We start from the raw sequence: 17799 nt of genomic DNA, 5'->3' as shown, positions 1-17799 counted from the left end.
GGGACTAGGCCTGGGATGGGCCCTGCCAGGGTGAGGCTCTGGAAAGTCACCTGCTTCTGATACCATAAGGATAACAATGTTACGGGGAGGGGAAAGGCCTTATAGGTGGAATAAAAGTCAGTTTTGCAAACAATTTCCCTTATGCCCCAGAATTCTTTGGGACTCTATCCTGAAACAGGATGCTATTAGCCAGAGTTGTTCTGGAATTTAAAGGAAGGACAGAATTCTAGCCTTGAACAATCCCTGGGGTGAACTGTTAGCTCCTCATATTTGACTTTCCTCCTGCTGCTGAGAGGCTCTGCCCTAGGCCCTTTCCTCTTGGTCTCTCCTTGCTTCTTGGCTCACCTCCTCTCAGCCTTCTCACTCTCCTGGGCAATTTCACCCACTCCCACAGCAGGCAGGAGAATGAGGGACTGCAAACAGCACACATGCAAGTCTGAGCTCAAGTGAAGGAAAGAGGGGAGGAAGGGCAGGTGGAAGCGATCTAAAGAAGTGTGACAAGGCTGCAGGGGGGCCCTGGAGCCAAGCTGCCATCAGAGGAGGTCTGGCCTCCAAGGAACAGGCTGCCATGCTCAATTACTGGCCAGGGGTGCCCGTGGAAAGCATGGCCTCTGCACGTGGTGATGGATTTTGGAGTGCAGCAGCTGAGCTGTGGGCAATTAAGTTGCCTGAACTTGGAGGTATGAGGCTCATGCTCATAGCTGCCACACTGGGAGCCTTCTCACTTCACCCCCCTCTGGCCAGCTTATATTCATCCTTCAAGCCTTAGTTTAAACATCACTTCCTCAGGAAAGCTGTCCCAACCTTGGAATTGACTATGTTTCCCTGATTTCTGTTCCCATAACATTTAACTCTAAGGTCTGGTTCCATTATCTGACTCCCTGGATGCACTCTGAACTCCAGAAGGGCTAGAACTGTGTCTATGAATCCACAGTACCCGGGAGTACCCAGTCCCTGGAAGACACTCAATAAATATTTTCAGATGTAATGAATGACCAGTCACTGGTCAAGTGAGATAGGTCAAATTGTGTGACAATCTTGGTTTTAGGGAATATGCTTCTTCTGAAATTGTTCTAGATATAAGCTTTACCTTTATGGGATATTTTCGATGTTCAAGCTGATTTTTCAGAACAGCTTAAGAAGCTCCTTGAGGAAAACATTTCAAGTTAGAGCCATGTTCCTGAGCCACAGTGGCTCATTTCCTAACTCTGCTTGGAATAGAGTCTGGAGCAAGGGAGATGGAGACAAAGGGATCCAGTGCTAACCCATGTCCTAGTCCTACTTGAATCACTAACAGGGTCTTAAGTTTCTTTTCTGAAAACACATGTTCAACTGCATTTCCTCCTGGGGTTAAGAGCTCTAAAAAACACACTAGGGAATGTGTTGGCTCATTCTGATGTCAGCCCAAACCTAGACTGTAGTGTTATTGCTATTGTTTACAGATTACAAGTTCCAGGATGAAGGGAACATGGGGGCAAGTAAGTGAGGGGAAGATGTGGATGGGGATGTCCTGACTCCTCAAGATGTTTCTGTGTGAGGTTGTGCCTTGGAAAACAGCGCGGGGGTTCAGAGAAGATGGAGCTGCCTAAAAGGAGACGAGAACTGCCTGGTGAGGAAGGAGAGATGTATAAACCATGGAGACCCATTCACATGATTTTGCATCAGGTGTAAATATAGGCCTTTGAGGTTGCTAGACTCTGAAATGGTCACTTAGTTCCAGCTAATACTCTTCATTGGGAAAACTGTGGGAAGTTCTGTTGTTTTAAGTAGCACTTTCTGACAGAGAAGTCTGTCGATCCATTTAAGATGTTCAGAACCGTGTCCCTCAAGATGTCCAAAATGCCTCAGCCAAGTTGGCCACAGCCCTAGGAAACATTACATGCTGCTGAGAACCATGTGTGTTGGCAGAGGAGTCTCTCCTGCTCTGTGCACAGACCAGTCCAACCTCAGCCCTCCAGGGACAGCCCACTGGAAGCACCTAGGGACAAGAGCACTGTCCTGGGTCCCCTGAAGTTGCATGGCATGCTTGGAATGAATACCAGCACTGAAGAACCCAGAGAGCCCTGGCCATAAGCCTTGACTTCACCATTGCAGCATTATGACCTCAGGCTGTTTCCTTAAACTGACTTTTTTCATCTGTAAAATGGAGTTACAGCAGCCTTCCTCACCGGTTTGGTATGAGGATTTCAGATCATGTATGTCAAGTATCTGGCACACAGTAAATGTTCAATAAATGAGAACTATTATTGTTATTTAGCTCAGTGGGGAGTGGAAAACAGATCTGGGTTTGGACCCTGGTTTTACCACTTATTAGCTGTCTGAACTAGGGCAGGTTACTGAGCCTTTTTGAGCCTCATTACTTTCCTTATTTTTAAATTGGGAAACATACTATTTACCCTTCAGTGGTGTTGTAAGAATTAGAGTTAATTTAAGAAAGGTGCCCTAATTCAGTGCCTGGCACACAGTAGTATTCAATAAAAGTTTTGTTAGGATTATTTGTAGATCAAAGTTGGAATGAAAATTCTTGATGTTGGTTTGTACAGAGCAAGTATGTGTAATCATAACAAGGCAACTTGAATTGTTCTGTGGGAAATAAATTGTCTTTGAAAACAGGCTGCCTTATTTCCCCAGATTAGGCCAGTTCTGAACCTGTGAGCAGCAGAGCCTGGGGACTGGCCCAGGGCCAGGACGAGTCAGTCCCTCCCCCTTGCTCCCCCTCCTACAAGGGGCTCCTTCATCTGCCCATTTTCCAGGAGACATTTTCTCCTCCAGCGTCAGGTCCCCTGAGGAGAGCTAGAGCAATAGGTCACTATCCTTTAAACTGCCACCGAATTTTCAGACCATGAGACTCCTGTCTCTCCCCAGTCTGGGCTGGCCCATCCCCAAGAAGAAAGGAAGCCAGGGGGTGGAGGAGGTTATAAAACCATTTTATGTCCGTCCTGTTTTAAATTGATTTCACAGCAGGGGAAGGAAAGGCAGAATCCTTCCTACATAACCTTTCAATGCAGGAGTTCTCCTCTGGTTAGGTAACCCATCTGGGAAGAGCTAGAGTCAATATGTGGCTCTCAGCTTCCTTCCCACAGTCAATGAGCTCTGTCAGTGCCCGCCCACTGAGGGCTGCTTGTATGGGTCCCCTGTGCACCCCCTTTACACACTGGTTAGGAAAGGGGCAGTTCTGCCTCTGCCCTGGGCTGCCCTGGCCTCCAGATGGTCCCAACTCTTTCCCACTTCGGTGTAGCCCATGTGTCAGCTAGGGCCTCCCAGTCCCTTAGATCTAGATACCCTTGGCTCTAACTCACACCCCATGCCCTGTGGGAGCCCTAAGTCCTTCTGGGATTTTTATAGATTCCTGGGGCGGGGCGGGGGGGGGGGCAGGGGGAGACTAGCATTCTATAATTACATTTTCTCTCTCAAATTTTCTGCATTTTGTAGCTGGAACATGGCCCCCCAAAGAGGATGTGTAGTGTCCTTTATCTGGATTTGGTGGTTATAAAGAATTTCCACACAACAGTACAGAGAGAACAATTTCAGTTCTTAGAAAACAGTTTAGCCATCCAGCCATGGATGTGGTGTGTGTGTGTGTTTGTTAAATATTTTTTTAATATAAACTCGGCCTCTAGGGAGGGAAATGGGTAGCAGAAAAACAAAGTGATGGCAGGTTTGTAAATCTTTTTAACCTTTTGAATTTTGCACATTTACATGCATCACTATTAAGTGCCTGTCCATGTGCAAATATGTGTATACCACATCCCATTTGTATGTAATATATTACCATATCTGTGATATTGTCTTCCTACTCCATCTAAAATGCCACAGCCCCTTCTTTCTGCAGAGCCAGTCCCTCAAGGACTGATTTCACCTCTTCTTTACCCAACTACTCAAGCTTCAGCGGTCCCTTCTACCCTCTCTAAACCCCGGCAATTTCCAGTCTTGCTAAGGTTGGGACCTACTCACTAACTGCCTCATAGTGTAACTCTGTTTCCTGAGAGCAGCACTTGTCTCCAGTCAGTTCCTGAAGGGTAGAGACAGCCATAGTTTGGTTTCTTTGGATCCCTCATAGCACATAGCTGAATGAATGAATGAGAAACAAAGGCACAACTAGACAATTCTGAAGGAAAAGCACATGGCTAAACAAAAAGTCCCTTTGCAACCTGTATCAAGTACCTTGTATAAGCTCCCACTGCTCCCTGAACCAGTTGGGCTGATGGAAGTGAGAAGCTGCTTGTCATTAGGCCACTAGCTGTCTCTCTTCTGTAGCAATGAGAACAGTTGGGTCTTTTCCAGAAAATGAGTTCAGAGGAACACCCTGATACAGGCACATGTAATTCTGTGGATAATTGTGGACTAGGTGTCAGAAACTAAGACTTTAAAAACTATTTTTTAAAATTTAAAATTAATGATGGAATTAAGCTTGCTAATCAGCTGACCTTGAGATGGGGAGATAACCCTGAGGTATCTGCAGTGCCAGCTTTGAATATGGAGGAGGGGGCCATGAGCCAAGGAATGTGGGTGGCCTTAGAAGTGGAGAAAAGAGCTTTACAGCCTCCAGAAAAGAACACAGTCCAACCAATGCCTTGAGTTTAGCCTTGGGAAAATCATGTCAAACTCCTGACCTAGAGATTATAAGATTATAAAGACCATAAGATTTTTTTGTTTAGCCATTATAAGACCATAAGATTATAAATTTGAGTTGATTTAAGCCACTAAGCTTGTGGTGGTTTGTTATGGCAGCAAATAGGAAACCAATCCATGGGGGATACCAATAATTCAATCTAAATCCTTACTTCAGAAAAATTCTTCTCTAGTTTCTTACCACTTAGCATCTCACTTTGCAACTGCCATGCTCAGATTTACGATGCCTTCACTATTTGTTCCAAGAACAACTTGCTTTACTTTGGTGTAAATACAGCGTTTATCCTGGTGATTTCCTTGAAAACAAGAGAAGCTGCTCCAAAATTAGAGTGCCCATCTCCAGAAATGCAAATGGTGGTTCTCTTTCACAACAATCCCCAAATGGCAGTCCTCTTACTGAAATAATACTTGGAGTTCATATTCTCTAAGTATCCTGATACATAAATCACAGATATCTCTCCAAGTCATCTTCCCTCCATTCCCATTGCCACCTGTGAGGCTCTGTATTTTCAGGGGTCTACAAGACTTATTAAAACGAACAATGAGAGTCCCCCACCCTATATATTCTCTAACATGGCTTCTCAACTTCATGGAACTCATGAAAGGAGACAGATCAGTTAGTTTGCCCTTGATGGGTTGGTTTTGTTCTCTTCTTCCTTAGAGATAATGAGGCCTCAATAACAACTCAGTATTATTAAAACATCAAATACTGCAATGAGAACAAAGCATGAATTTAATCTCTCTCCTTCACCCCTGTCTTTTACTTCCACATAGTTCACCCTAATCCTTTTTTTCTCTTAATTAAAACCAAAATGGACTTGACTCCTCAGACCCAGTGAAGAATAGGTGAAGCTGGCTTGGCATGTCTGTGTTAAACTGCCCTGAGCAAAATGTATGTGTGAGAAAACCTCTGCCAGGGGAACAGTAAACACAACAGTTGCTGCCCCTTCCTAGCTAGGATGACTTTCTTGGGAGGGATCTAGGAGGCTTATTCTCAGGCAAGTTCCACCTCTCCCAGAAGGAAGAGAACAAATTGGGCAAAAAGGCCTGGCTCTGGGTGGGTGAGAATGAAACAAGGGACCAGGAAATAGGCCAGGAACTCATGTCACACTTGCTCATCACAAGCCCTGAAGGTGATCTCTAGGCGGAAACAAGCCCATGATGAGGTGAAGACTGGGTTGATGGAGGAAGAGGAGGAAAAAGGAGGAAAAGAAAACAGTAGAGAGAAGGACTAAAAGTCATAAGGGATAGACTGAAAAGAAAGTGATTTTATGGCTGATAGAGGGAAAGAGAGCCCTGGGCTGCCTGACCCAATATCTTATGGGCAGGCCCTGGAGACCATCTGCAGACTCTTCAGTCCAGTCTTTGTCAATCTGGCAACCACAGGTGGGCCGGCACCACAGGCAAGCTGACTTTCCATGCAGAAGGACCAGGCAGTGCCATGTAAGAGTTTCAGTAAAAGCCAACCCACCTCCCAAATGTCTTCCCCATAAGCCTGCTGTTTGCCTGAATTTTCTTTGCCACTTGTCCCTATGGATTCAATCTTTGTCTTAGGGCAAATAATTAAAGCTAAGGCTTCTTGAATGTTCACATGTTCTAAGTACAGTTCTAAATGTTGTCCATATATTAACTGAATTAATTCGCACAATAGCTTTGTGAGGTAGGTGCCTTTATCATCATGATCTCTACATTTCAGATGATGAAGCTGAGGCACAAGTGGTAGAGTAACTCAACCAAGGTCATCAAGCTGGTAGGTGGTAGAGCCAGGATTTGAACCCAGTCTGACTGGCTCCAAAGCCACATTGTTCCCCCTGCACTACACTAACTCCCAAGATGAAAACCAGTACTTCAGAAAATTTACTACCATGAGAAACATTTGGAACCTTGGCCTCTGAGCATCTTTCCGCTGTCCTCCAACCGGATTCACTAACCATTACTGTTCACACTCTCATGTCTATCCACATAAACATACCCCTGACATGTGACTCGAAAGCAAGAAGGCAGACTCCACAGATCATAAAACTTAGTCTCATTCATTTGTAATAGAGTGTATAGGTCATCTGGCTGGCAAAACCGTTACACCAAGTATCATTACTTAATTTTTGGAAGCCAAATTACAGCACTAGATGATAGAAAAACAAGTGCTTGTCATTTGAGTTTACTAACACTTTTCTCTCGGAAAAAAATGGTAAGATTACATAATAGTATATTACCAAAAACAACAATAACAACTGTCACAAAAATAGTCCTCTCTTGGGCAACTATTACATGTTAGAATAGAATTATAGATACATTATGTCATTTCATAGCCAAACTCAAACCAACCAGGGAAAATTTCTAGGTCCCAGGAAAGAAGTAGGAACTCAAACCCAAAAAGTTGAGCAGGTGCTAAAAGCAAATGGTTCGGAGGGATATCAGAAACAGGTGCTGGCACAAAAGGTGAGTTTTAAGATCCACAGAAAAGAATTCATCCACAAGCTGCCAAGTAATAAGAAACAGAAACTGACCTCTTTGAACAAAGCTAAAAGCCAAAATGGGCTTTTCTTGTTAGGGAATAAGCACTAGAAAACTCTGCCCACTGGTCTTAGGAGCAGCAGGAAGCTGACCATCTGCCAGCATTGTGGGTGATGAAAGAATAGACCTCCAGAAACCAAATTTCCAAAATTGTGAGATTGTGTGGGTGTTAGTCAAAATTTCTCCAAACCATAACTGAAGGAAGTTATAGTAAAAAACACACAAAACCATAAAAAGTATCCAAGAATGGACCCCACAAGGGCAAATGTGAACCAAGTGACACAGATGCCTGCCTCAGTGCTGGCTCATCAGGCTCTACAGGAAACCATCTGCTGAAGATGAGCTCATGCTAAACATGTCTAATTGCATGAAGGAAGGAACTATCTTGAGATATGTCAGCAGATGAAATAGTTGGGAATGTTCATATCCCATAAACTATAGAATGGAATAACATGAAAATGTTTTTAAATGAATATGTTTAAAATATTCAAGAGGAGGAAAAATAGAAGACATAAAGCAATATCAGGATATAATGAAAAAGGAACATGCAAATTCAAGAAAGCCACATTTTCTGATATTATATACACCTAAAAAATATAAGCAAATGAATGGGAAACATTAATGGTACACAGTAAGGTGGTTAGGGCAAGCTTAATATAGAAAAATCAATGGTCTTCCTATATGTACAAAAGCAATAACCACTTACAATATATGACAACAGAAACCTAATTCATAAAAGCCACAACAAAAATATAAAATACCTAGAAATAAATATAACAAGAAATATTTAAGATCTATATGAAGAAAACTTTAAAAAGCTACTTAGAAATGCAAAAGAAGACTTGGAAAAATGTAAAGACAAACTCTACTCATGCATAGAAAAATGTGACACTAAAAAAAATTTTACTCCTAAGTTAATCTATTCTGTGCATTTATTTTTCAGAAGTAGAAAAAATAGTGGCTAGAATTTTTCCACAATTGGATGAAAACTATATACCCACAGATTCAGGAAGTTCAGCAAAACAAAGACAAACCACACAAAAGCATAATCAAATTGCTGGACACAAGTATCAAAGATGAAATCTTAAAAGCATTCAGAACAAAACAAAACAAACACATTACTTATAGGGGAACAAAGATAGGAATTCTATTGATCTCTCATTAGAAACAATGGAAACCACGGTACCGACTACCTGCTCCCGGGCTGTGCAGTTTTGCTTTTCTCTGCTTCGAGGCCCTCCACCACAACCATGCTCTGCCAGATCCTCAGTCAGGCCAAGAAGCATCCAAGCTCCATCCCTTTCTTTGTATTTATTGGAACCACAGGTACTGGGGCAGACCTATAAGTTTTGCGCCTGGCATTGTTCAATTCACATGTCTGTTGGGACAGAAAGAATAACCCAGAACCCTAGAACAAACTGGGTCCCAATGACCAATACAAGTTCTACTTGGTGAATGTAGATTACAGTGAATGTAAGAAAGAAAGTCCACTTCTAAATGAAATGTTTCACTATAAAGCTGCTTAGAATAAAGGTCTTCTAGAAGCCATTTGCACAATTTTCCACTTAATCAGGAAACATTTCCCCTCCAAATGCATGAAATCATGTTGGTGTATAGTGTTTGGGTTTACACTGATTAATAAATATTTGAAACTTGAAAAAAACACACACAATGGAAATCAAAACACAAAAGAAGTAACATCTTTAAAGCGCTGAAAGAAAAAACTATTGATCTAGAATCTATATAGAAGATCTGAGTCATACTTGCTCTAATTAATGGTTATAGAACATCACACCCCAAAACAGCAGAATAACATCTTTGCAAATGCACATACATAATCCACACAGACAATGGCACTGGGCCATAAAACAAGTCTCAATGCCTTTTACAGGATTCAAGTTATACTCAATATGTCCTGTAACCACATCAGAATTAAATTAGAAATCAATAACCAAAAAAGATATGGAGAGATTCTAAATAATTGAACAATGTATTTCTAATTCGTCTATGGGTCAAGGAAGAAGTCATAGGGAAAATGAGAAAATACAGGGTGGGGCAAAACTAAGTTATAGTTGTTCATATGGAAAATAGTACAATAACTAAAAAAAAAAAAAATACAAGAATAAACTCTGGGCCCTGCCATGGAAGCTCATTTGATTAGAGCATCGTCCCAATATTCCAAGGTTGTGGGTTTGATCCCTGGTCAGGGCACATAAAGAAACAACGAATGAATGCATAAAAAATATGCAGAACAACAAATTGATGTTTCTCTCTTCCTCTTTCTCTAAAATCAATGTTTTTTAAAAAGAATAAATTCTGTGTTTTGCATACTCACAACTATAAACCTTTTTTTTTTGCCCCACCCTGTATTTTAATTAAATATTTATTTTAAAAATACCCTGTATTTTTAATTAAAAGGTTATGAAGATACAGCACATTAAGAATTGTGGGATGTATATGTCTCAGAGACCTCAGGCAAGGGAAACAAAAGAAAAAATAAACAAATGGGACTACATCAAACTAAAAAGTTTTTGCACAGCAAAGGAAATCATCCAACAAAATGAAAAGACAACCCACTGAATGGGAGAGCATATTCACCAATGATCTGATAAGGGATTAATATTCAAAATTTATAAAGAACTTATAAAATTCAACCCCCCAAAAACAAACAATCCAATTAAAAACTGGACAAAGGACCTGAGTAGAATTCTCCAAGGAGATCATACAGATAGCCAATAGACATATGAAAAAAAGTTCAACATCACTATCAACAGAGAAATGCAAATTAAAAACCACAATGAGATTTAACCTCACCCCTGTCAGAATGACTATCATCAATAAATCAACAAACAAATGTCGATGAGCATAATGGATAAAAGGGAACTCTTGTGCACTATTGGTGGGAATGCAGACTGATGCAGCCACTGTGGAAAGCAGTATGGAGTTTCCTTAAAAAATTAAAAATAGAACTGCCTTATGACCCAGTGATTTCATTTCTGGGAATATATCCGAAGAAACCCAAAACACTAATTTGAAAAAATATATGCACCCCTATGTTCATTTCAGCATTATTTACAATAGCCAAGATTTGGAAGCAGCCCAAGCACCCATCAATAGACAAGTGGATAAAAAAGCTATGGTACATTTACACAAGGGAATACTACTCAACTGTGAAAAAAAAAAAAAAGGAAATCTTACCCTTTGTGACAACATGGGTGGACCTGAAGAGCATTATGCCAAGTGAAATAAGCCAGTCAGAGAAAGACAAGTACTATATGATTTCACTCACATGTGGAATCTAATGAACAAAATAGAAACAGACTGGCAGCTTTCAGAGAGAAGGAGGGTTGTGGGGCTGGGTGAAAAAGGGAAGGGATTAAGTAAAGCAAACAAACAAACAAAAAACTCATAGACACAGACAATGTTACAGTGATTACCAGAGGGAAAAGAAGGTTGAGGGGAGGTAGAAGACGGTACAGGGGGGGATAATTGCTGATGGAAGGAGACTGACTTGGGGTGGTGAACACAAAACACAATATACAGATGATGTCTTATAGAATTATACACCTGAAACCTATATAACATTTTTAGCCAATGTCCCCCCCCCCAATAAATTCAATAAAAAAAAGACAGAAATCCACTTTAATGTAAACACAGAGATAGGTTACAAGTAAAATGATGGAGAAAAATATACCATACTCAAGTGGCTACATTATGATCAGATAAAGATTTTAGGGCAAGAAATATTTCCAAGATAAAGACAGACATTTCATAATAACAAAGGACTCAATTCACCAAGAAGATAAAATAATCTTAAATGTGTATGACCCAACAACAGAATTGCAAAACATGTAGCAAAATATATAGGAAAAATAGATAAATCCACAGTTTTGCTGGAGATTTCAACACTTTCTCTCAATAACAAGTGTTAACAGAACAAGAAGACAGAAAACCAGCCAGCGTGCAGAAGACCTAAGCAACACTATGAATAGACTTGACCTGAACTATATTCATATAGGACACTTTACCCAACAATAGCAGAATACACTTCTTTTCAAGTGCACATGGAACATTTACCAAGTTGGACCATAATCTGTGCCTTTAACAAACCTTACCAAATGTAATATAATTGGAATCAAACTCTATTCTTTGAACAAAATGAAATTAACCTAGAAATCAATAACAGAAAGACATTTGGAAATAGCTACTGTTTTAATTTAGTTAAGTATCTGTATGTTTGTATATTACTTTTCTATTTTATATATTTTAACATTTCACATCTATTTTTAAAAATATATTTTTAAAAATATATTTTTAAAAATCTTTAAATGGTAAAACTAGCACAGAATGAAGGCTTGGTGAAATTTACTTAGAGCTAGCTCCTCCTTATTACTAGATTGTTATCAGAGACTCGATAAAACTCAAAGGAGGCTGGGGGTTGGGGGGTGGGAGGGAAGTGAAGATTCAAACTCGCAGGAGGAAAAATCTACAACAATCAAGAACACGATAGAATTATCAAGGGTAAATAAAATCTTCAATGTAAATTGTTTTATTTGTTCTGTGACATTTGGTAAAGGTAGAAAATAAAGATAAAATTTTAGAACCTTGCTATCTCTCCAACAGCCTCTATTTGCCACTCCTCACTTGCTGCCTCCTTTCTCTCCCACTACCAGCCTTTTCTAATTTTAGAATTCCTGGCAGTAATTGGACAAAGAATCACCAGGGTCCCTCTTTAATGAATAATGTCCATACCATGGGTTGCATCACCTGTTTCTGCTCACATTTCTGCCCACTCCTCACCTCTCACTATAAAATATCTTTTTTTTATATATTAAACTAGAGGCCCGGATTCATGTACCGATGGGGTCCCTCGGCCTGGCCTGCACTCTCTCACAATCCAGGACCCTTCGGGGATGTCAGTTTTGGCTAGATCCCCGCAGGCCAGGCCTAGGGAGCCCACGCACAGGGCCTCTAATATGCATATAAGATCTTTGGTTAATTTCTTCCTGTCCTGCCCTCTCCCCCTTTCCTCTGAGATTCATCAGTCTGTTCCATGTTTCCATGCTTGTGCATTGAGTATCTGCCCCCTGTTGGTCATCGCATGTCATAGCTGACGATCTAATGGTTGAACGGTCAGATGGTCGCTTAGGCTTTTATATACATAGATCTTTATTGTTGAAAGTATTACATATGTCTGCTTTTTACCCCCGTTGATCTCTTCTGGCCCCCCTGCCCCCACCTGAGGCCTTCACCAACCTATTGTCTGTGTCCATGGGTTATGCATAAATGTATACAAGTTCATTGATTGATTGGTCAAGCTCCTCCTAAGCTTAGCAGCTGCCACTATTGCTAGGATCTGGCAATCACAATACCTTGAGTCCCAACTGTGGGAATTTGGGCAAAGCCACCTGATGCTTAACCTTGGTTTTCTTACCTGGGAAATAAAGGTAATTAACCCACCTCACAAGGAGTTACAGGGATTAAATGAGATAATAGATCGGGAATGTGCTTTGTCAACAAGAAAAGTGCCACACAAATGTTTTATTGTCAAAAACCCCAGCCTCTGAGGTTTGACAGTCTGACCAATGCCTAACCAGTGGCCACAAACAACAGAGGGGTAAGGGCATGAGTGGAGGGAGTGGGGGGGGAGGTAATGTGGGGATAAGGACACATATGTGATAACTTAATCAATCAAGAAATTTAAAAAAATAAAAACCAACGGGAAAATATCCTCGGGTGAGCATTAACAAAAATAAATAAATACATAAATACATTAAACAAACAAACAAACAAAAAAACCCAGCCTCAGGATCTTGAGGTGGTACTCAATGGGGGAAGTGATCAGCTGCCTTCATCCTCCTTGAAAAGGTGTGACCTGAGTCAGTGAACCATCCTTCATACTTACTAGAGGGAGGGAAGAGATGGCCAATTGACCACTGAAATCCTTGCTCCCCCTCCCATGGTGCAGACTGACCAGACAGAAACAATATTCCCTTCCCCCTTAGCCCTAACTGTAGCCAATGGTCTAGTTCAGTGATGGCGAACCTATGACACGTGTGTCAGAGGTGACACGCGAACTCATTTTTTTGGTTGATTTTTCTTTGTTAAATGGCATTTAAATATATAAAATAAATATCAAAAATATAAGTCTTTGTTTTACTATGGTTGCAAATATCAAAAAATTTCTATATGTGACGCGGCACCAGAGTTAAGTTAGGGTTTTTCAAAATGCTGACACGCCGAGCTCAAAAGGTTCGCCATCACTGGTCTAGTTCTTGCCATTGGCACATGAGCCACAGCTTTTAAGAAGCAGGAGTGCTTTCTCCTTGCTCTTTTCTTCTGACAGGATAGATGTGTATGAAAAGGACCAGTGCCTGTTAATAGAGAGCCATAGGCCAGAAGGAGTCTGAGTGCCTGAATCAGCACAGGGAGAAAGAGAGGCACCCAGTCACAAGAAACACCTCCGTGGGACCATTACATGAGCATGAAATAAATACTTTTGGTCTATGTGATAAAGCAGTGGGCACAACCTTAACTAGGAGGATGCACAATGATTCTAAAATAAATTAGATAATAGTTATTGCCTTATTCCTGATAATACTTATTGCTTTATTGGGTTGTTGTGAGAGTTAATTGATATAATGCATACAAGGTGCCAATAATGACAAATGTTCAATAAAACGTTGGCCATTATTACTAACAGCATAGAATTACCAAATTTTTTTTTGAAAGTTTATTCCTTTATCCCAGGAAAAAAAATTTCTACCTCTGCAGCTTATCTCCAGGTGACTGTGGCCATTAAATGCACATCAAAATATTTTCCAAGGAAACTTTTTCAGGGCTTCAGTGTTTTTCCTAAATAGTTCGTGTCTTAACCTGATCATCATTACCTAGCAAATATGCAAATCTAAAGTTTCAGGCTCAGCTTTTATCTGAAGAGCCTTGGTGTGTATTTAATGATAGTCATTGACTTGACCTACAGTTACTCAGAAGCCCCATTCACTCACCTGTCCTCTCTCCAGGTTGCAGTCAAGAAGTCAAGGATGCTGTTGCCATAAAGCTGCAGGTCCCACTGTAACCAGCAGAGGACAGTGCTTCACACAACTGCTGCAACTTTTGGAGATATCACCCGGTGCCTTTCTATTATCCATAGTTTTTAAAATTCTTATTATTTGTTTTTCTCTCCATTTTCATTCCTTGCCTTTAGGAGAATTACCATGATGTGTCAGAAAAGTCTGGTTATCTTCCGTTGTGATCAGCTTTTACAGATTTGGGTCTCTTGTGTGGCCACTGCACTCTTGTGTGGTTGGGGGAGGCATATCCCCTGGGTGTAAGAATAGGAGCCCCCGCGCTTTTCCGGAGCTGCTGGCACAGCCGCCTGCTCTCCGTGTCCTCCTTTCCTGAGTCACTTGACACCCACCCGATTCCGAATCTGCAAACGATTCCACCCCATCTTCTCCCACATCATCGCAAATTCCAGGGCCCAGTCCTCTGTACTTCAGCTGTGTGTGTGCTGGGGGAGGGGAGGAGTTGAGAGGACGGGGGAGGAGGGCAGGTGGTTAGGATGCATTTCAGAACCTCCTATATGAAGGGTCCTGCGGGGTCTCACCGCAGGCCTCCCGAATTTGATGCCTGTGGGTGAAAGTCTGAGAAGCTCCTGGGGGATGGAGGTCTGACCGCACTCCACTTCCGGGGCCTGCACAGCCTGGCTGAGTTAATGAGGACCTAGATAAGGCAAATGGCACCAGGAGGGCCAGGTGAAGGTGCAGCTGGCATGACTCAGTGATTCATTGGTTCTGTTACTACCCCGTTTTCCCCACAGGGAAATCTGAGGCCCACTCACTCCCAACAGGTGATGTCACTGCAGTCTTAACAGAAAATTAGAGCTCTCCAACTGTTCTCGCCCTCCTCAATAATGCTTTGGGTCCTTATCCTCATCCTCCATCTTCTCTTGCGCTCCCCTTCCCCCGCTACACACACACACACACACACACACACACACAGTGCTCAGCCTGACTCAGCTGCCACCAGTGTCTGTAGCCCCTCTCCCTGCCTCTCCAGGGACCTCTCCTCCCATTATTACTTCCCCAACTGCACGTCCGTCTGGGTATCGCCCTCTGCAGGGCTCATTTCCTCCTTCCGGAGCCCCAGCTCCTGCCTTCAGAGCTTCCTCTTTCTCCCTACCCAGCAGTCACCAGTTTTATGAGTTTTCCCTGCTACTGATGAACCTTCCACTCCAGGAATCCCCTCTTCTCGGTCGCTGTTTTTGTGCTGAACACTATCACTTCTTCCCATGAACTGGCCCATCTGTATCCACACAGGTCCCTCTTCAGACTGACTCCAGAGAGAGCCTTCGAACATGTTAATCTAGTATGTCTTGCTCTGGCTGAAAATCTTTCACTGCCTATTGCCCAATACCGCAGGACAAAGCCCAACCCCTGGGGATATCACACAGGCCCTTCTCCACTTGTCCTTTCCGCACCCCTGCACTTTATACACCAGCAATATGCACTCATGAGCCTCCTATAGAATGTTTGCCTTTGCCTACCTCTCTTTCCCCCTTTTGCTTCATAAAGCAAACTCTTATTCATCCCACAAAACCCAGCTCAGGCACCACTTCCCATGTACCCTTGAGTAGATTTCATCACATTCTTTTTTAAAAAAATATATATTTTATTGATTTTTTACAAAGAGGAAGGGAGAGAGAGTTAGAAACATTGATGAGAGAGAAACATCAATCAGCTGCCTCCTGCACACCCCCTACTGGGGATGTGCCCGCAACCAAGGTACATGCCCTTGATGGGAACCGAACCTGGGACCCTTCGGTCCACAGGCTGACGCTCTATCCACCGAGCCAAACCGGCTAGGGCTCATTACATTCTTGTAGGATAGCTCTGACCTAATATCAGGCTGTCACTGGTATATCTTCCCATCATGTAACCTTGAAATCATTAAGTATTCCTTCTCTGTAGAATAGTATTCATTGACAATTCTCTGTTCCCCTTCCAAGCTTTAAGCTGCTTTGAGGTGAACTATTCATCTCAGTGCCCTCAGTGCCTAGAACTCAGTAATTGTAGGATTTGGGTTAGAGTATTCTCTCTGCTTCCTTACACTGAGAGACTTCTTTAAAATATCAAATCCCTGCCTTTATGGTGTTTCTACCCCCACTCACCTCTTCACCCACTAAAATGTGTTTTCCTCCCATTTTTCTGATCTTTAAAGAAACAAATGACTAAGCCACAGGTGCCCATTCATGCCCATCTCATTCTCATCAACCTCTGGGTCATGTGACAGTGTTGACTATCACCCTACTTAACATTCTTCCCTGGGTTTCTATAGTGGATAGTTAATGTTCTTGCTGTATCCATTTCACCTTCTTCTGTGAACAGCACCTCATTTTCCCCTAAGAAACCACCTTTCTCTCATTATCATTCCATATGGTTTGGATGCCTCAATGCCTAACTCCAGAGATGGGTATTGACTTATCTAAACATCTGTTGCCTCCAGAGATCAGCTTTAAAATGAGCTAATAATGGTAGCTACACCAAACAGAGTCTGTCAGATGAACTCAGATTCCTTCATTGGAAGTGTGAGGGGGAGAACTGCTCCTCCTTATGGAGAAGATAGAATGGAACTCAGGAAGAAGGTTCCTGAGCCAACCTAGGGAAGCTGAATAAGATAAAAGAATAAACAAATTGCAAAGCCTTTGAGATCCCAAATGCATCTGAACCTGGGCTACCCTGTTATATGAGTCAAAATATTAATTTTTTAATTTAAAAAATAAATAAACCAATATAAACAGAGTTTTTTATCTCTTGAAAAAACACTGACTACTTATAATTTTTGTGATCCATTTCCCTCACACATTCTCTTTCTCCTTCACTGGTTTCTTTCTTTCTTTTTTTAAAATTACAATTTCCATTTATCCCCCCCCCCCCCAAGAACTTTTCTTCACTCCTTAAGGACTTAGCTCCTTACATGGGTTTTGGTCATGGGGCAGTACCCACAGGTCTAAATCGGGGTGGGGGTGTTCAGTCCTTCCAGGCTTCACGAGAATTCTTCCTGACTACCTTGCTGTGAATGGCACAGCTCACACAGTAATGTAGCTTCACATACAGCTTGGGAAGTACATAGGCACCAAAGACACTTGCTTCAGAGATGTCCCCACTGGTTGCAGCCTCTACTATCTTTTGAGAGACAAACTTCTTAATGACCTTGTCCTTGGGCATGCACTGGGCACAGTTGGTGCAATGAATAGGCTGCACATGGCCTTGGCCTTTTTTGGCACTACCATTATTCCTTCTTTTCTTGGTCATCTTGGACATGAGGACCCAAGAGAGTGTCACTGGTTTCTTGTTTTCTCCTATCTCATACATGACACCTGTGCTAATAATATAAATTTCACTTGCAGAATGTTTTATAGCTCACAACTCACCCCTCATTAGAGTCACACCAATACCTCTGACTTATCTAAGACCAAAGTCTGCCTTTCCAATTTCTCTGTTTTCCAAATCCAGTGCTCTTTCGGAATCTCTTAATTTGTGGTGTCTCCAGTCTGAAACCTTGGAGTTTTCCTTAATTATTTCTTCTCTCTTTGTTTGTGGATCAGCCCTGACTCAAGCTGGGCTAATCAGAGTTGTCCAAGACTAACAG

General features: G+C 41.9%; 2 pseudogenes across 2 annotated transcripts; one reads left to right on the top strand and one right to left on the bottom strand.

Annotated features, from left to right (window-relative positions):
* Positions 1-8396: 8396 nt before the first annotated feature.
* Positions 8397-8672, top strand: LOC308518504 (cytochrome c oxidase subunit NDUFA4-like; annotated as a pseudogene). The gene has a single exon. The product of its transcript is annotated as a cytochrome c oxidase subunit NDUFA4-like (transcript).
* Positions 8673-17135: 8463 nt separating this feature from the next.
* LOC308518473 (small ribosomal subunit protein eS26-like) lies at positions 17136-17462 on the bottom strand (annotated as a pseudogene). The gene has a single exon. The product of its transcript is annotated as a small ribosomal subunit protein eS26-like (transcript).
* Between the last annotated feature and the right edge of the window lie 337 nt (positions 17463-17799).

This window comes from Myotis nattereri (assembly GCF_964212035.1).
Source record: "Myotis nattereri genome assembly, chromosome: 4".
NCBI classification, from domain to species: domain Eukaryota; kingdom Metazoa; phylum Chordata; class Mammalia; order Chiroptera; family Vespertilionidae; genus Myotis; species Myotis nattereri.
The sequence above is the reverse complement of the archived record's forward strand: the minus strand, read 5'-3'. Positions and strand labels throughout refer to the sequence as shown.